We start from the raw sequence: 17,884 nt of genomic DNA on the forward strand, positions 1-17,884 counted from the left end.
GTCGCATCGAATGAATGTGATTGAATTCTCCCCGTCTGGACGAGCGGAATTGAATGGTGCAACTGATTTTGCTGTGCTGTGATAGATAAGAAATTTGCATTACTGCTTTTGTTTTATTTTGTGAATAGCAAAAAGTATTCAACCCCATAATACATGTTGTTTTATTGGTCGCTCGTCCATTTCATATCCCATAGCTTGACCACTCATATCTTTGGATTCCACTCGATGAGGCGAGCAGTACAATTACCACCTTGATGGGTCTGCGACGTTTCCTTCCAGAGTTATTACAAAAAAACCACAAACATCCCAGAATTCTCTCGGTTTGGGGTCAAAATGTTGTCGCTCATTCAATCCCATAAGAAACGTCGCATCGAATGAATGTGATTGAATTCTCCCCGTCTGGACGAGCGGAATTGAATGGTGCAACTGATTTTGCTGTGCTGTGTTAAATAAGAAATTTGCATTACTGCTTTTGTTTTATTTTGTGAATAGCAAAAAGTATTCAACCCCATAATACATGTTGTTTTATTGGTCGCTCGTCCATTTCATATCCCATAGCTTAACCACTCATATCTTTGGATTTCTCTCGATGAGGCGAGCAGTACGAGTACCACCTTGATGGGTCTGCGACGTTTCCTTCCAGAGTTATTACAAAAAAAAACAAAAACATCCCAGAATCCTCTCGGTTTGGCGTCAAAATGTTGTCGCTCATTCAATCCCATAAGAAACGTCGCATCGAATGAATGTGATTGAATTCTCCCCGTCTGGACGAGCGGAATTGAATGGTGCAACTGATTTTGCTGTGCTGTGATAGATAAGAAATTTGCATTACTGCTTTTGTTTTATTTTGTGAATAGCAAAAAGTATTCAACCCCATAATACATGTTGTTTTATTGGTCGCTCGTCCATTTCATATCCCATAGCTTAACCACTCATAAATTTGGATTCCTCTCGATGAGGCGAGCAGTAGGAGTACCACCTTGATGGGTCTGCGATGTTTCCTTCCAGAGTTATTACAAAAAAACCACAAACATCCCAGAATCCTCTCGGTTTGGCGTCAAAATGTTGTCGCTCATTCAATCCCATAAGAAACGTCGCATCGAATGAATGTGATTGAATTCTCCCCGTCTGGACGAGCGGAATTGAATGGTGCAACTGATTTTGCTGTGCTGTGATAGATAAGAAATTTGCATTACTGCTTTTGTTTTATTTTGTGAATAGCAAAAAGTATTCAACCCCATAATACATGTTGTTTTATTGGTCGCTCGTCCATTTCATATCCCATAGCTTGACCACTCATATCTTTGGATTCCACTCGATGAGGCGAGCAGTACAATTACCACCTTGATGGGTCTGCGACGTTTCCTTCCAGAGTTATTACAAAAAAACCACAAACATCCCAGAATTCTCTCGGTTTGGGGTCAAAATGTTGTCGCTCATTCAATCCCATAAGAAACGTCGCATCGAATGAATGTGATTGAATTCTCCCCGTCTGGACGAGCGGAATTGAATGGTGCAACTGATTTTGCTGTGCTGTGTTAAATAAGAAATTTGCATTACTGCTTTTGTTTTATTTTGTGAATAGCAAAAAGTATTCAACCCCATAATACATGTTGTTTTATTGGTCGCTCGTCCATTTCATATCCCATAGCTTAACCACTCATATCTTTGGATTTCTCTCGATGAGGCGAGCAGTACGAGTACCACCTTGATGGGTCTGCGACGTTTCCTTCCAGAGTTATTACAAAAAAAAACAAAAACATCCCAGAATCCTCTCGGTTTGGCGTCAAAATGTTGTCGCTCATTCAATCCCATAAGAAACGTCGCATCGAATGAATGTGATTGAATTCTCCCCGTCTGGACGAGCGGAATTGAATGGTGCAACTGATTTTGCTGTGCTGTGATAGATAAGAAATTTGCATTACTGCTTTTGTTTTATTTTGTGAATAGCAAAAAGTATTCAACCCCATAATACATGTTGTTTTATTGGTCGCTCGTCCATTTCATATCCCATAGCTTAACCACTCATAACTTTGGATTCCTCTCGATAAGGCGAGCAGTAGGAGTACCACCTTCATGGGTCTGCGACGTTTCCTTCCAGAGTTATTACAAAAAAACCACAAACATCCCAGAATCCTCTCGGTTTGGCGTCAAAATGTTGTCGCTCATTCAATCCCATAAGAAACGTCGCATCGAATGAATGTGATTGAATTCTCCCCGTCTGGACGAGCGGAATTGAATGGTGCAACTGATTTTGCTGTGCTGTGTTAAATAAGAAATTTGCATTACTGCTTTTGTTTTATTTTGTGAATAGCAAAAAGTATTCAACCCCATAATACATGTTGTTTTATTGGTCGCTCGTCCATTTCATATCCCATAGCTTAACCACTCATAAATTTGGATTCCTCTCGATGAGGCGAGCAGTAGGAGTACCACCTTGATGGGTCTGGGACGTTTCCTTCCAGAGTTATTACAAAAAAACCACAAACATCCCAGAATCCTCTCGGTTTGGGGTCAAAATGTTGTCGCTCATTCAATCCCATAAGAAACGTCGCATCGAGTAAATGTGATTGAATTCTCCCCGTCTGGACGAGCGGAATTGAATGGTGCAACTGATTTTGCTGTGCTGTGTTAAATAAGAAATTTGCATTACTGCTTTTGTTTTATTTTGTGAATAGCAAAAAGTATTCAACCCCATAATACATGTTGTTTTATTGGTCGCTCGTCCATTTCATATCCCATAGCTTAACCACTCATAAATTTGGATTCCTCTCGATGAGGCGAGCAGTAGGAGTACCACCTTGATGGGTCTGCGACGTTTCCTTCCAGAGTTATTACAAAAAAACCACAAACATCCCAGAATCCTCTCGGTTTGGCGTCAAAATGTTGTCGCTCATTCAATCCCATAAGAAACGTCGCATCGAATGAATGTGATTGAATTCTCCCCGTCTGGACGAGCGGAATTGAATGGTGCAACTGATTTTGCTGTGCTGTGATAGATAAGAAATTTGCATTACTGCTTTTGTTTTATTTTGTGAATAGCAAAAAGTATTCAACCCCATAATACATGTTGTTTTATTGGTCGCTCGTCCATTTCATATCCCATAGCTTAACCACTCATAACTTTGGATTCCTCTCGATGAGGCGAGCAGTAGGAGTACCACCTTGATGGGTCTGCGACGTTTCCTTCCAGAGTTATTACAAAAAAACCACAAACATCCCAGAATCCTCTCAGTTTGGCGTCAAAATGTTGTCGCTCATTCAATCCCATAAGAAACGTCGCATCGAATGAATGTGATTGAATTCTCCCCGTCTGGACGAGCGGAATTGAATGGTGCAACTGATTTTGCTGTGCTGTGTTAAATAAGAAATTTGCATTACTGCTTTTGTTTTATTTTGTGAATAGCAAAAAGTATTCAACCCCATAATACATGTTGTTTTATTGGTCGCTCGTCCATTTCATATCCCATAGCTTAACCACTCATAAATTTGGATTCCTCTCAATGAGGCGAGCAGTAGGAGTACCACCTTGATGGGTCTGCGACGTTTGCTTCCAGAGTTATTACAAAAAAACCACAAACATCCCAGAATCCTCTCGGTTTGGGGTCAAAATGTTGTCGCTCATTCAATCCCATAAGAAACGTCGCATCGAATGAATGTGATTGAATTCTCCCCGTCTGGACGAGCGGAATTGAATGGTGCAACTGATTTTGCTGTGCTGTGTTAAATAAGAAATTTGCATTACTGCTTTTGTTTTATTTTGTGAATAGCAAAAAGTATTCAACCCCATAATACATGTTGTTTTATTGGTCGCTCGTCCATTTCATATCCCATAGCTTAACCACTCATAAATTTGGATTCCTCTCGATGAGGCGAGCAGTAGGAGTACCACCTTGATGGGTCTGCGATGTTTCCTTCCAGAGTTATTACAAAAAAACCACAAACATCCCAGAATCCTCTCGGTTTGGGGTCAAAATGTTGTCGCTCATTCAATCCCATAAGAAACGTCGCATCGAATAAATGTGATTGAATTCTCCCCGTCTGGACGAGCGGAATTGAATGGTGCAACTGAGTTTGCTGTGCTGTGTTAAATAAGATATTTGCATGACTGCTTTTGTTTTATTTTGTGAATAGCAAAAAGCATTCAACCCCATAATACATGTTGTTTTATTGGTCGCTCGTCCATTTCATATCCCATAGCTTAATCACTCATATCTTTGGATTTCTCTCGATGAGGCGAGCAGTACGAGTACCACCTTGATGGGTCTGCGACGTTTCCTTCCAGAGTTATTACAAAAAAACCAAAAACATCCCAGAATCCTCTCGGTTTGGCGTCAAAATGTTGTCGCTCATTCAATCCCATAAGATACGTCGCATCGAATGAATGTGATTGAATTCTCCCCGTCTGGACGAGCGGAATTGAATGGTGCAACTGATTTTGCTGTGCTGTGTTAAATAAGAAATTTGCATTACTGCTTTTGTTTTATTTTGTGAATAGCAAAAAGTATTCAACCCCATAATACATGTTGTTTTATTGGTCGCTCGTCCATTTCATATCCCATAGCTTAACCACTCATAAATTTGGATTCCTCTCGATGAGGCGAGCAGTAGGAGTACCACCTTGATGGGTCTGCGACGTTTCCTTCCAGAGTCATTACAAAAAAACCACAAACATCCCAGAATCCTCTCGGTTTGGCGTCAAAATGTTATCGCTCATTCAATCCCATAAGAAACGTCGCATCGAATGAATGTGATTGAATTCTCCCCGTCTGGACGAGCGGAATTGAATGGTGCAACTGATTTTGCTGTGCTGTGATAGATAAGAAATTTGCATTACTGCTTTTGTTTTATTTTGTGAATAGCAAAAAGTATTCAACCCCATAATACATGTTGTTTTATTGGTCGCTCGTCCATTTCATATCCCATAGCTTAACCACTCATAACTTTGGATTCCTCTCGATGAGGCGAGCAGTAGGAGTACCACCTTGATGGGTCTGCGACGTTTCCTTCCAGAGTTATTACAAAAAAAACACAAACATCCCAGAATCCTCTCGGTTTGGCGTCAAAATGTTGTCGCTCATTCAATCCCATAAGAAACGTCGCATCGAATGAATGTGATTGAATTCTCCCCGTCTGGACGAGCGGAATTGAATGGTGCAACTGATTTTGCTGTGCTGTGTTAAATAAGAAATTTGCATTACTGCTTTTGTTTTATTTTGTGAATAGCAAAAAGTATTCAACCCCATAATACATGTTGTTTTATTGGTCGCTCGTCCATTTCATATCCCATAGCTTAACCACTCATAAATTTGGATTCCTCTCGATGAGGCGAGCAGTAGGAGTACCACCTTGATGGGTCTGCGACGTTTGCTTCCAGAGTTATTACAAAAAAAAAAAAAAACATCCCAGAATCCTCTCGATCTGGGGTCAAAATGTTGTCGCTCATTCAATCCCATAAGAAACGTCGCATCAAATAAATGTGATTGAATTCTCCCCGTCTGGACGAGCGGAATTGAATGGTGCAACTGATTTTGCTGTGCTTTGTTAAATAAGATATTTGCATGACTGCTTTTGTTTTATTTTGTGAATAGCAAAACGCATTCAACCCCATAATACATGTTGTTTTATTGGTCGCTCGTCCATTTCATATCCCATAGCTTAATCACTCATATCTTTGGATTCCTCTCGATGAGGCGAGCAGTACGAGTACCACCTTGATGGGGCTGCGACGTTTCCTCCCAGAGTTATTACAAAAAAAACACAAACATCCCAGAATCCTCTCGGTTTGGGGTCAAAATGTTGTCGTTCATTAAATCCCATAAGAAGCGTCGCATCGAATGAATGCGATTTAATTCTCCCCGACTGGATGAGCGGGATTGAATGGTGCAACACATTTTGCTGTGCTGTGTTAAATAAGATATTTGCATGACTGCTTTTGTTTTATTTTGTGAATAGAAAAAAGCATTCAACCCCATAATACATGTTGTTTTATTGGTCGATCGTCCATTTTATATCCCATAGCTTAACCACTCATATCTTTGGATTTCTCTCGATGAGGCGAGCAGTACGAGTACCACCTTGATGGGTCTGCGACGTTTCCTTCCAGAGTTATTACAAAAAAACCACAAACATCCCAGAATTCTCTCGGTTTGGGGTCAAAATGTTGTCGCTCATTCAATCCCATAAGAAACTTCGCATCGAATGAATGTGATTGAATTCTCCCCGTCTGGACGAGCGGAATTGAATGGTGCAACTGATTTTGCTGTGCTGTGTTAAATAAGAAATTTGCATTACTGCTTTTGTTTTATTTTGTGAATAGCAAAAAGTATTCAACCCCATAATACATGTTGTTTTATTGGTCGCTCGTCCATTTCATATCCCATAGCTTAACCACTCATATCTTTGGATTTCTCTCGATGAGGCGAGCAGTACGAGTACCACCTTGATGGGTCTGCGACGTTTCCTTCCAGAGTTATTACAAAAAAAAACAAAAACATCCCAGAATCCTCTCGGTTTGGCGTCAAAATGTTGTCGCTCATTCAATCCCATAAGAAACGTCGCATCGAATGAATGTGATTGAATTCTCCCCGTCTGGACGAGCGGAATTGAATGGTGCAACTGATTTTGCTGTGCTGTGATAGATAAGAAATTTGCATTACTGCTTTTGTTTTATTTTGTGAATAGCAAAAAGTATTCAACCCCATAATACATGTTGTTTTATTGGTCGCTCGTCCATTTCATATCCCATAGCTTAACCACTCATAACTTTGGATTCCTCTCGATAAGGCGAGCAGTAGGAGTACCACCTTCATGGGTCTGCGACGTTTCCTTCCAGAGTTATTACAAAAAAACCACAAACATCCCAGAATCCTCTCGGTTTGGCGTCAAAATGTTGTCGCTCATTCAATCCCATAAGAAACGTCGCATCGAATGAATGTGATTGAATTCTCCCCGTCTGGACGAGCGGAATTGAATGGTGCAACTGATTTTGCTGTGCTGTGTTAAATAAGAAATTTGCATTACTGCTTTTGTTTTATTTTGTGAATAGCAAAAAGTATTCAACCCCATAATACATGTTGTTTTATTGGTCGCTCGTCCATTTCATATCCCATAGCTTAACCACTCATAAATTTGGATTCCTCTCGATGAGGCGAGCAGTAGGAGTACCACCTTGATGGGTCTGGGACGTTTCCTTCCAGAGTTATTACAAAAAAACCACAAACATCCCAGAATCCTCTCGGTTTGGGGTCAAAATGTTGTCGCTCATTCAATCCCATAAGAAACGTCGCATCGAGTAAATGTGATTGAATTCTCCCCGTCTGGACGAGCGGAATTGAATGGTGCAACTGATTTTGCTGTGCTGTGTTAAATAAGAAATTTGCATTACTGCTTTTGTTTTATTTTGTGAATAGCAAAAAGTATTCAACCCCATAATACATGTTGTTTTATTGGTCGCTCGTCCATTTCATATCCCATAGCTTAACCACTCATAAATTTGGATTCCTCTCGATGAGGCGAGCAGTAGGAGTACCACCTTGATGGGTCTGCGACGTTTCCTTCCAGAGTTATTACAAAAAAACCACAAACATCCCAGAATCCTCTCGGTTTGGCGTCAAAATGTTGTCGCTCATTCAATCCCATAAGAAACGTCGCATCGAATGAATGTGATTGAATTCTCCCCGTCTGGACGAGCGGAATTGAATGGTGCAACTGATTTTGCTGTGCTGTGATAGATAAGAAATTTGCATTACTGCTTTTGTTTTATTTTGTGAATAGCAAAAAGTATTCAACCCCATAATACATGTTGTTTTATTGGTCGCTCGTCCATTTCATATCCCATAGCTTAACCACTCATAACTTTGGATTCCTCTCGATGAGGCGAGCAGTAGGAGTACCACCTTGATGGGTCTGCGACGTTTCCTTCCAGAGTTATTACAAAAAAACCACAAACATCCCAGAATCCTCTCAGTTTGGCGTCAAAATGTTGTCGCTCATTCAATCCCATAAGAAACGTCGCATCGAATGAATGTGATTGAATTCTCCCCGTCTGGACGAGCGGAATTGAATGGTGCAACTGATTTTGCTGTGCTGTGTTAAATAAGAAATTTGCATTACTGCTTTTGTTTTATTTTGTGAATAGCAAAAAGTATTCAACCCCATAATACATGTTGTTTTATTGGTCGCTCGTCCATTTCATATCCCATAGCTTAACCACTCATAAATTTGGATTCCTCTCAATGAGGCGAGCAGTAGGAGTACCACCTTGATGGGTCTGCGACGTTTGCTTCCAGAGTTATTACAAAAAAACCACAAACATCCCAGAATCCTCTCGGTTTGGGGTCAAAATGTTGTCGCTCATTCAATCCCATAAGAAACGTCGCATCGAATGAATGTGATTGAATTCTCCCCGTCTGGACGAGCGGAATTGAATGGTGCAACTGATTTTGCTGTGCTGTGTTAAATAAGAAATTTGCATTACTGCTTTTGTTTTATTTTGTGAATAGCAAAAAGTATTCAACCCCATAATACATGTTGTTTTATTGGTCGCTCGTCCATTTCATATCCCATAGCTTAACCACTCATAAATTTGGATTCCTCTCGATGAGGCGAGCAGTAGGAGTACCACCTTGATGGGTCTGCGATGTTTCCTTCCAGAGTTATTACAAAAAAACCACAAACATCCCAGAATCCTCTCGGTTTGGGGTCAAAATGTTGTCGCTCATTCAATCCCATAAGAAACGTCGCATCGAATAAATGTGATTGAATTCTCCCCGTCTGGACGAGCGGAATTGAATGGTGCAACTGAGTTTGCTGTGCTGTGTTAAATAAGATATTTGCATGACTGCTTTTGTTTTATTTTGTGAATAGCAAAAAGCATTCAACCCCATAATACATGTTGTTTTATTGGTCGCTCGTCCATTTCATATCCCATAGCTTAATCACTCATATCTTTGGATTTCTCTCGATGAGGCGAGCAGTACGAGTACCACCTTGATGGGTCTGCGACGTTTCCTTCCAGAGTTATTACAAAAAAACCAAAAACATCCCAGAATCCTCTCGGTTTGGCGTCAAAATGTTGTCGCTCATTCAATCCCATAAGATACGTCGCATCGAATGAATGTGATTGAATTCTCCCCGTCTGGACGAGCGGAATTGAATGGTGCAACTGATTTTGCTGTGCTGTGTTAAATAAGAAATTTGCATTACTGCTTTTGTTTTATTTTGTGAATAGCAAAAAGTATTCAACCCCATAATACATGTTGTTTTATTGGTCGCTCGTCCATTTCATATCCCATAGCTTAACCACTCATAAATTTGGATTCCTCTCGATGAGGCGAGCAGTAGGAGTACCACCTTGATGGGTCTGCGACGTTTCCTTCCAGAGTCATTACAAAAAAACCACAAACATCCCAGAATCCTCTCGGTTTGGCGTCAAAATGTTATCGCTCATTCAATCCCATAAGAAACGTCGCATCGAATGAATGTGATTGAATTCTCCCCGTCTGGACGAGCGGAATTGAATGGTGCAACTGATTTTGCTGTGCTGTGATAGATAAGAAATTTGCATTACTGCTTTTGTTTTATTTTGTGAATAGCAAAAAGTATTCAACCCCATAATACATGTTGTTTTATTGGTCGCTCGTCCATTTCATATCCCATAGCTTAACCACTCATAACTTTGGATTCCTCTCGATGAGGCGAGCAGTAGGAGTACCACCTTGATGGGTCTGCGACGTTTCCTTCCAGAGTTATTACAAAAAAAACACAAACATCCCAGAATCCTCTCGGTTTGGCGTCAAAATGTTGTCGCTCATTCAATCCCATAAGAAACGTCGCATCGAATGAATGTGATTGAATTCTCCCCGTCTGGACGAGCGGAATTGAATGGTGCAACTGATTTTGCTGTGCTGTGTTAAATAAGAAATTTGCATTACTGCTTTTGTTTTATTTTGTGAATAGCAAAAAGTATTCAACCCCATAATACATGTTGTTTTATTGGTCGCTCGTCCATTTCATATCCCATAGCTTAACCACTCATAAATTTGGATTCCTCTCGATGAGGCGAGCAGTAGGAGTACCACCTTGATGGGTCTGCGACGTTTGCTTCCAGAGTTATTACAAAAAAAAAAAAAAAACATCCCAGAATCCTCTCGATCTGGGGTCAAAATGTTGTCGCTCATTCAATCCCATAAGAAACGTCGCATCAAATAAATGTGATTGAATTCTCCCCGTCTGGACGAGCGGAATTGAATGGTGCAACTGATTTTGCTGTGCTTTGTTAAATAAGATATTTGCATGACTGCTTTTGTTTTATTTTGTGAATAGCAAAACGCATTCAACCCCATAATACATGTTGTTTTATTGGTCGCTCGTCCATTTCATATCCCATAGCTTAATCACTCATATCTTTGGATTCCTCTCGATGAGGCGAGCAGTACGAGTACCACCTTGATGGGGCTGCGACGTTTCCTCCCAGAGTTATTACAAAAAAAACACAAACATCCCAGAATCCTCTCGGTTTGGGGTCAAAATGTTGTCGTTCATTAAATCCCATAAGAAGCGTCGCATCGAATGAATGCGATTTAATTCTCCCCGACTGGATGAGCGGGATTGAATGGTGCAACACATTTTGCTGTGCTGTGTTAAATAAGATATTTGCATGACTGCTTTTGTTTTATTTTGTGAATAGAAAAAAGCATTCAACCCCATAATACATGTTGTTTTATTGGTCGATCGTCCATTTTATATCCCATAGCTTAACCACTCATATCTTTGGATTCCTCTCGATGAGGCGAGCAGTACGAGTACCACCATGATGGGTCTGCGACGTTTTCTTCCAGAGTTATTACCAAAAAACCACAAACATCCCAGAATCCTCTCGATTTGGGGTCAAAATGTTGTCGCTCATTCAATTACATAAGAAACGTCGCATCGAATAAATGTGATTGAATTCTCCCCGTCTGGACGAGCGGAATTGAATGGTGCAACTGATTTTCCTGTGCTTTGTTAAATAAGATATTTGCATGACTGCTTTTGTTTTATTTTGTGAATAGCAAAAAGCATTCAACCCCATAATACATGTTGTTTTATTGGTCGCTCGTCCATTTCATATCCCATAGCTTAATCACTCATATCTTTGGATTCCTCTCGATGAGGCGAGCAGTACGAGTACCACCTTGATGGGGCTGCGACGGTTCCTTCCAGAGTTATTACAAAAAAAACACAAACATCCCAGAATCCTCTCGGTTTGGGGTCAAAATGTTGTCGTTCATTAAATCCCATAAGAAACGTCGCATCGAATGAATGCGATTTAATTCTCCCCGACTGGATGAGTGGGATTGAATGGTGCAACACATTTTGCTGTGCTGTGTTAAATAAGATATTTGCATGACTGCTTTTGTTTTATTTTGTGAATAGAAAAAAGCATTCAACCCCATAATACATGTTGTTTTATTGGTCGATCGTCCATTTTATATCCCATAGCTTAACCACTCATATCTTTGGATTCCTCTCGATAAGGCGAGCAGTACCAGTACCACCATGATGGGTCTGCGACGTTTTCTTCCAGAGTTATTACCAAAAAACCACAAACATCCCAGAATCCTCTCGTTTGGGGTCAAAATGTTGTCGCTCATTCAATCCCATAAGAAACGTCGCATCGAATAAATGTGATTGAATTCTCCCCGTCTGGACGAGCGGGATTGAATGGTGCAACTGATTTTGCTGTGCTGTGTTAAATAATATATTTGCATTACTGCTTTTGTTTTAATTTGTGAATAGCAAAAAGCATTCAACCCCATAATACATGTTGTTTTATTGGTCGCTCGTCCATTTCATATCCCATAGCTTAACCACTCATATCTTTGGATTCCTCTCGATGAGGCGAGCAGTACGCGTACCACGTTGTCTTCCAGAGTTATTACCAAAAAACCACAAACATCCCAGAATCCTCTCGGTTTGGGGTCAATATGTTGTGGTTCATTAAATCCCAAAAGGAACGTCGCATCGAATAAATGCGATTTAATTCTCCCCGTCTGGATGAGCGGGATTGAATGGTGCAACAGATTTTGCTGTGCTGTGTTAAATAAGATATTTGCATGACTGCTTTTGTTTTATTTTGTGAATAGCAAAAAGCATTCAACCCCATAATACATGTTGTTTTATTGGTCGCTCGTCCATCTCATATCCCATAGCTTAATCACTCATATCTTTGGATTCCTCTCGATGAGGCGAGCAGTACGAGTACCACCTTGATGGGGCTGCGACGTTTCCTTCCAGAGTTATTACAAAAAAAACACAAACATCCCAGAATCCTCTCGGTTTGGGGTCAAAATGTTGTCTTTCATTAAATCCCATAAGAAACGTCGCATCGAATGAATGCGATTTAATTCTCCCCGACTGGATGAGTCGGATTGAATGGTGCAACACATTTTGCTGTGCTGTGTTAAATAATATATTTGCATGACTGCTTTTGTTTTAATTTGTGAATAGCAAAAAGCATTCAACCCCATAATACATGTTGTTTTATTGGTCGCTCGTCCATTTCATATCCCATAGCTGAACCACTCATATCTTTGGATTCCTCTCGATGAGGCGAGCAGTACGAGTACCAACTTGATGGGTCTGCGACGTTGTCTTCCAGAGTTATTACCAAAAAACCACAAACATCCCAGAATCCTCTCGGTTTGGGGTCAATATGTTGTGGTTCATTAAATCCCAAAAGAAACGTCGCATCGAATAAATGCGATTTAATTCTCCCCGTCTGGATGAGCGGGATTGAATGGTGCAACAGATTTTGCTGTGCTGTGTTAAATAAGATATTTGCATGACTGCTTTTGTTTTAATTTGTGAATAGCAAAAAGCATTCAACCCCATAATACATGTTGTTTTATTGGTCGCTCGTCCATTTCATATCCCATAGCTTAATCACTCATATCTTTGGATTCCTCTCGATGAGTCGAGCAGTACGAGTACCACCTTGATGGGGCTGCGACGTTTCCTTCCAGAGTTATTACAAAAAAAAACACAAACATCCCAGAATCCTCTCGGTTTGGGGTCAAAATGTTGTCGTTCATTAAATCCCATAAGAAACGTCGCATCGAATGAATGCGATTTAATTCTCCCCGACTGGATGAGTGGGATTGAATGGTGCAACACATTTTGCTGTGCTGTGTTAAATAAGATATTTGCATGACTGCTTTTGTTTTATTTTGTGAATAGAAAAAAGCATTCAACCCCATAATACATGTTGTTTTATTGGTCGATCGTCCATTTTATATCCCATAGCTTAACCACTCATATCTTTGGATTCCTCTCGATAAGGCGAGCAGTACGAGTACCACCATGATGGGTCTGCGACGTTTTCTTCCAGAGTTATTACCAAAAAACCACAAACATCCCAGAATCCTCTCGTTTTGGGGTCAAAATGTTGTCGCTCATTCAATCCCATAAGAAACGTCGCATCGAATAAATGTGATTGAATTCTCCCCGTCTGGACGAGCGGGATTGAATGGTGCAACTGATTTTGCTGTGCTGTGTTAAATAATATATTTGCATTACTGCTTTTGTTTTAATTTGTGAATAGCAAAAAGCATTCAACCCCATAATACATGTTGTTTTATTGGTCGCTCGTCCATTTCATATCCCATAGCTTAACCACTCATATCTTTGGATTCCTCTCGATGAGGCGAGCAGTACGAGTACCACCTTGATGGGTCTCCGACGTTGTCTTCCAGAGTTATTACCAAAAAAACCACAAACATCCCAGAATCCTCTCGGTTTGGGGTCAATATGTTGTGGTTCATTAAATCCCAAAAGGAACGTCGCATCGAATAAATGCGATTTAATTCTCCCCGTCTGGATGAGCGGGATTGAATGGTGCAACAGATTTTGCTGTGCTGTGTTAAATAAGATATTTGCATGACTGCTTTTGTTTTATTTTGTGAATAGAAAAAAGCATTCAACCCCATAATACATGTTGTTTTATTGGTCGATCGTCCATTTTATATCCCATAGCTTAACCACTCATATCTTTGGATTCCTCTCGATGAGGCGAGCAGTACGAGTACCACCTTGGTGGGTCTGCGACGTTTCCTTCCAGAGTTATTACCAAAAAACCACAAACATCCCAGAATCCTCTCGGTTTGGGGTCAAAATGTTGTCGCTCATTCAATCCCGTAAGAAACGTTGCATCGAATAAATGTGATTGAATTCTCCCCGTCTGGACGAGCGGAATTGAATGGTGCAACTGATTTTGCTGTGCTGTGTTAAATCAGATATTTGCATGACTGCTTTTGTTTTAATTTGTGAATAGCAAAAAGCATTCAACCCCATAATACATGTTGTTTTGTTGGTCGCTCGTCCATTTCATATCCCATAGCTTAACCACTCATATCTTTGGATTCCTCTCGATGAGGCGAGCAGTACGAGTACCACCTTGATGGGTCTCCGACGTTGTCTTCCAGAGTTATTACCAAAAAACCACAAACATCCCAGAATCCTCTCGGTTTGGGGTCAATATGTTGTGGTTCATTAAATCCCAAAAGGAACGTCGCATCGAATAAATGCGATTTAATTCTCCCCGTCTGGATGAGCGGGATTGAATGGTGCAACAGATTTTGCTGTGCTGTGTTAAATAAGATATTTGCATGACTGCTTTTGTTTTATTTTGTGAATAGAAAAAAGCATTCAACCCCATAATACATGTTGTTTTATTGGTCGATCGTCCATTTTATATCCCATAGCTTAACTACTCATATCTTTGGATTCCTCTCGATGAGGCAAGCAGTACGAGTACCACCTTGGTGGGTCTGCGACGTTTCCTTCCAGAGTTATTACCAAAAAACCACAAACATCCCAGAATCCTCTCGGTTTGGGGTCAAAATGTTGTCGCTCATTCAATCCCGTAAGAAACGTTGCATCGAATAAATGTGATTGAATTCTCCCCGTCTGGACGAGCGGAATTGAATGGTGCAACTGATTTTGCTGTGCTGTGTTAAATCAGATATTTGCATGACTGCTTTTGTTTTAATTTGTGAATAGCAAAAAGCATTCAACCCCATAATACATGTTGTTTTGTTGGTCGCTCGTCCATTTCATATCCCATAGCTTAACCACTCATATCTTTGGATTCCTCTCGATGAGGCGAGCAGTACGAGTACCACCTTGATGGGTCTCCGACGTTGTCTTCCAGAGTTATTACCAAAAAACCACAAACATCCCAGAATCCTCTCGGTTTGGGGTCAATATGTTGTGGTTCATTAAATCCCAAAAGGAACGTCGCATCGAATAAATGCGATTTAATTCTCCCCGTCTGGATGAGCGGGATTGAATGGTGCAACAGATTTTGCTGTGCTGTGTTAAATAAGATATTTGCATGACTGCTTTTGTTTTATTTTGTGAATAGCAAAAAGCATTCAACCCCATAATACATGTTGTTTTATTGGTCGCTCGTCCATTTCATATCGCATAGCTTAATCACTCATATCTTTGGATTCCTCTCGATGAGGCGAGCAGTACGAGTACCACCTTGATGGGGCTGCGACGTTTCCTTCCAGAGTTATTACAAAAAAAACACAAACATCCCAGAATCCTCTCGGTTTGGGGTCAAAATGTTGTCGTTCATTAAATCCCATAAGAAACGTCGCATCGAATGAATGCGATTTAATTCTCCCCGACTGGATGAGTGGGATTGAATGGTGCAACACATTTTGCTGTGCTGTGTTAAATAAGATATTTGCATGACTGCTTTTGTTTTAATTTGTGAATAGCAAAAAGCATTCAACCCCATAATACATGTTGTTTAATTGGTCGCTCGTCCATTTCATATCCCATAGCTTAACCACTCATATCTTTGGATTCCTCTCGATGAGGCGAGCAGTACGAGTACCACCTTGATGGGTCTGCGACGTTGTCTTCCAGAGTTATTACCAAAAAACCAAAAACATCCCAGAATCCTCTCGGTTTGGGGTCAATATGTTGTGGTTCATTAAATCCCAAAAGAAACGTCGCATCGAATAAATGCGATTTAATTCTCCCCGTCTGGATGAGCGGGATTGAATGGTGCAACTGATTTTGCTGTGCTGTGTTAAATAATATATTTGCATTACTGCTTTTGTTTTAATTTGTGAATAGCAAAAAGCATTCAACCCCATTATACATGTTGTTTTATTGGTCGCTCGTCCATTTCATATCCCATAGCTTAACCACTCATATCTTTGGATTCCTCTCGATGAGGCGAGCAGTACGAGTACCACCTTGATGGGTCTGCGACGTTGTCTTCCAGAGTTATTACCAAAAAACCACAAACATCCCAGAATCCTCTCGGTTTGGGGTCAATATGTTGTGGTTCATTAAATCCCAAAAGAAACGTCGCATCGAATAAATGCGATTTAATTCTCCCCGTCTGGATGAGCGGGATTGAATGGTGCAACAGATTTTGCTGTGCTGTGTTAAATAAGATATTTGCATGACTGCTTTTGTTTTAATTTGTGAATAGCAAAAAGCATTCAACCCCATAATACATGTTGTTTTATTGGTCGCTCGCCCATTTCATATCCCATAGCTTAATCACTCATATCTTTGGATTCCTCTCGATGAGGCGAGCAGTACGAGTACCACCTTAATGGGGCTGCGACGTTTCCTTCCAGAGTTATTACCAAAAAACCACAAACATCCCAGAATCCTCTCGTTTTGGGGTCAAAATGTTGTCGCTCATTCAATCCCATAAGAAACGTCGCATCGAATAAATGTGATTGAATTCTCCCCGTCTGGACGAGCGGGATTGAATGGTGCAACTGATTTTGCTGTGCTGTGTTAAATAATATATTTGCATTACTGCTTTTGTTTTAATTTGTGAATAGCAAAAAGCATTCAACCCCATAATACATGTTGTTTTATTGGTCGCTCGTCCATTTCATATCCCATAGCTTAACCACTCATATCTTTTGATTCCTCTCGATGAGGCGAGCAGTACGAGTACCACCTTGATGGGTCTACGACGTTGTCTTCCAGAGTTATTACCAAAAAACCACAAACATCCCAGAATCCTCTCGGTTTGGGGTCAATATGTTGTGGTTCATTAAATCCCAAAAGGAACGTCGCATCGAATAAATGCGATTTAATTCTCCCCGTCTGGATGAGCGGGATTGAATGGTGCAACAGATTTTGCTGTGCTGTGTTAAATAAGATATTTGCATGACTGCTTTTGTTTTATTTTGTGAATAGCAAAAAGCATTCAACCCCATAATACATGTTGTTTTATTGGTCGCTCGTCCATTTCATATCGCATAGCTTAATCACTCATATCTTTGGATTCCTCTCGATGAGGCGAGCAGTACGAGTACCACCTTGATGGGTCTGCGACGTTGTCTTCCAGAGTTATTACCAAAAAACCACAAACATCCCAGAATCCTCTCGGTTTGGGGTCAATATGTTGTGGTTCATTAAATCCCAAAAGAAACGTCGCATCGAATAAATGCGATTTAATTCTCCCCGTCTGGATGAGCGGGATTGAATGGTGCAACAGATTTTGCTGTGCTGTGTTAAATAAGATATTTGCATGACTGCTTTTGTTTTAATTTGTGAATAGCAAAAAGCATTCAACCCCATAATACATGTTGTTTTATTGGTCGCTCGTCCATTTCATATCCCATAGCTTAATCACTCATATCTTTGGATTCCTCTCGATGAGGCGAGCAGTACGAGTACCACCTTGATGAGGCTGCGACGTTTCCTTCCAGAGTTATTACCAAAAAACCACAAACATCCCAGAATCCTCTCGTTTTGGGGTCAAAATGTTGTCGCTCATTCAATCCCATAAGAAACGTCGCATCGAATAAATGTGATTGAATTCTCCCCGTCTGGACGAGCGGGATTGAATGGT

The sequence above is a fragment of the Petromyzon marinus genome, chromosome 23 (assembly GCF_048934315.1).
Source record: "Petromyzon marinus isolate PM22_M1 ecotype Great Lakes invasive population chromosome 23, UKy_Petmar_22M1.pri1.0, whole genome shotgun sequence".
Lineage (NCBI taxonomy): Eukaryota > Metazoa > Chordata > Hyperoartia > Petromyzontiformes > Petromyzontidae > Petromyzon > Petromyzon marinus.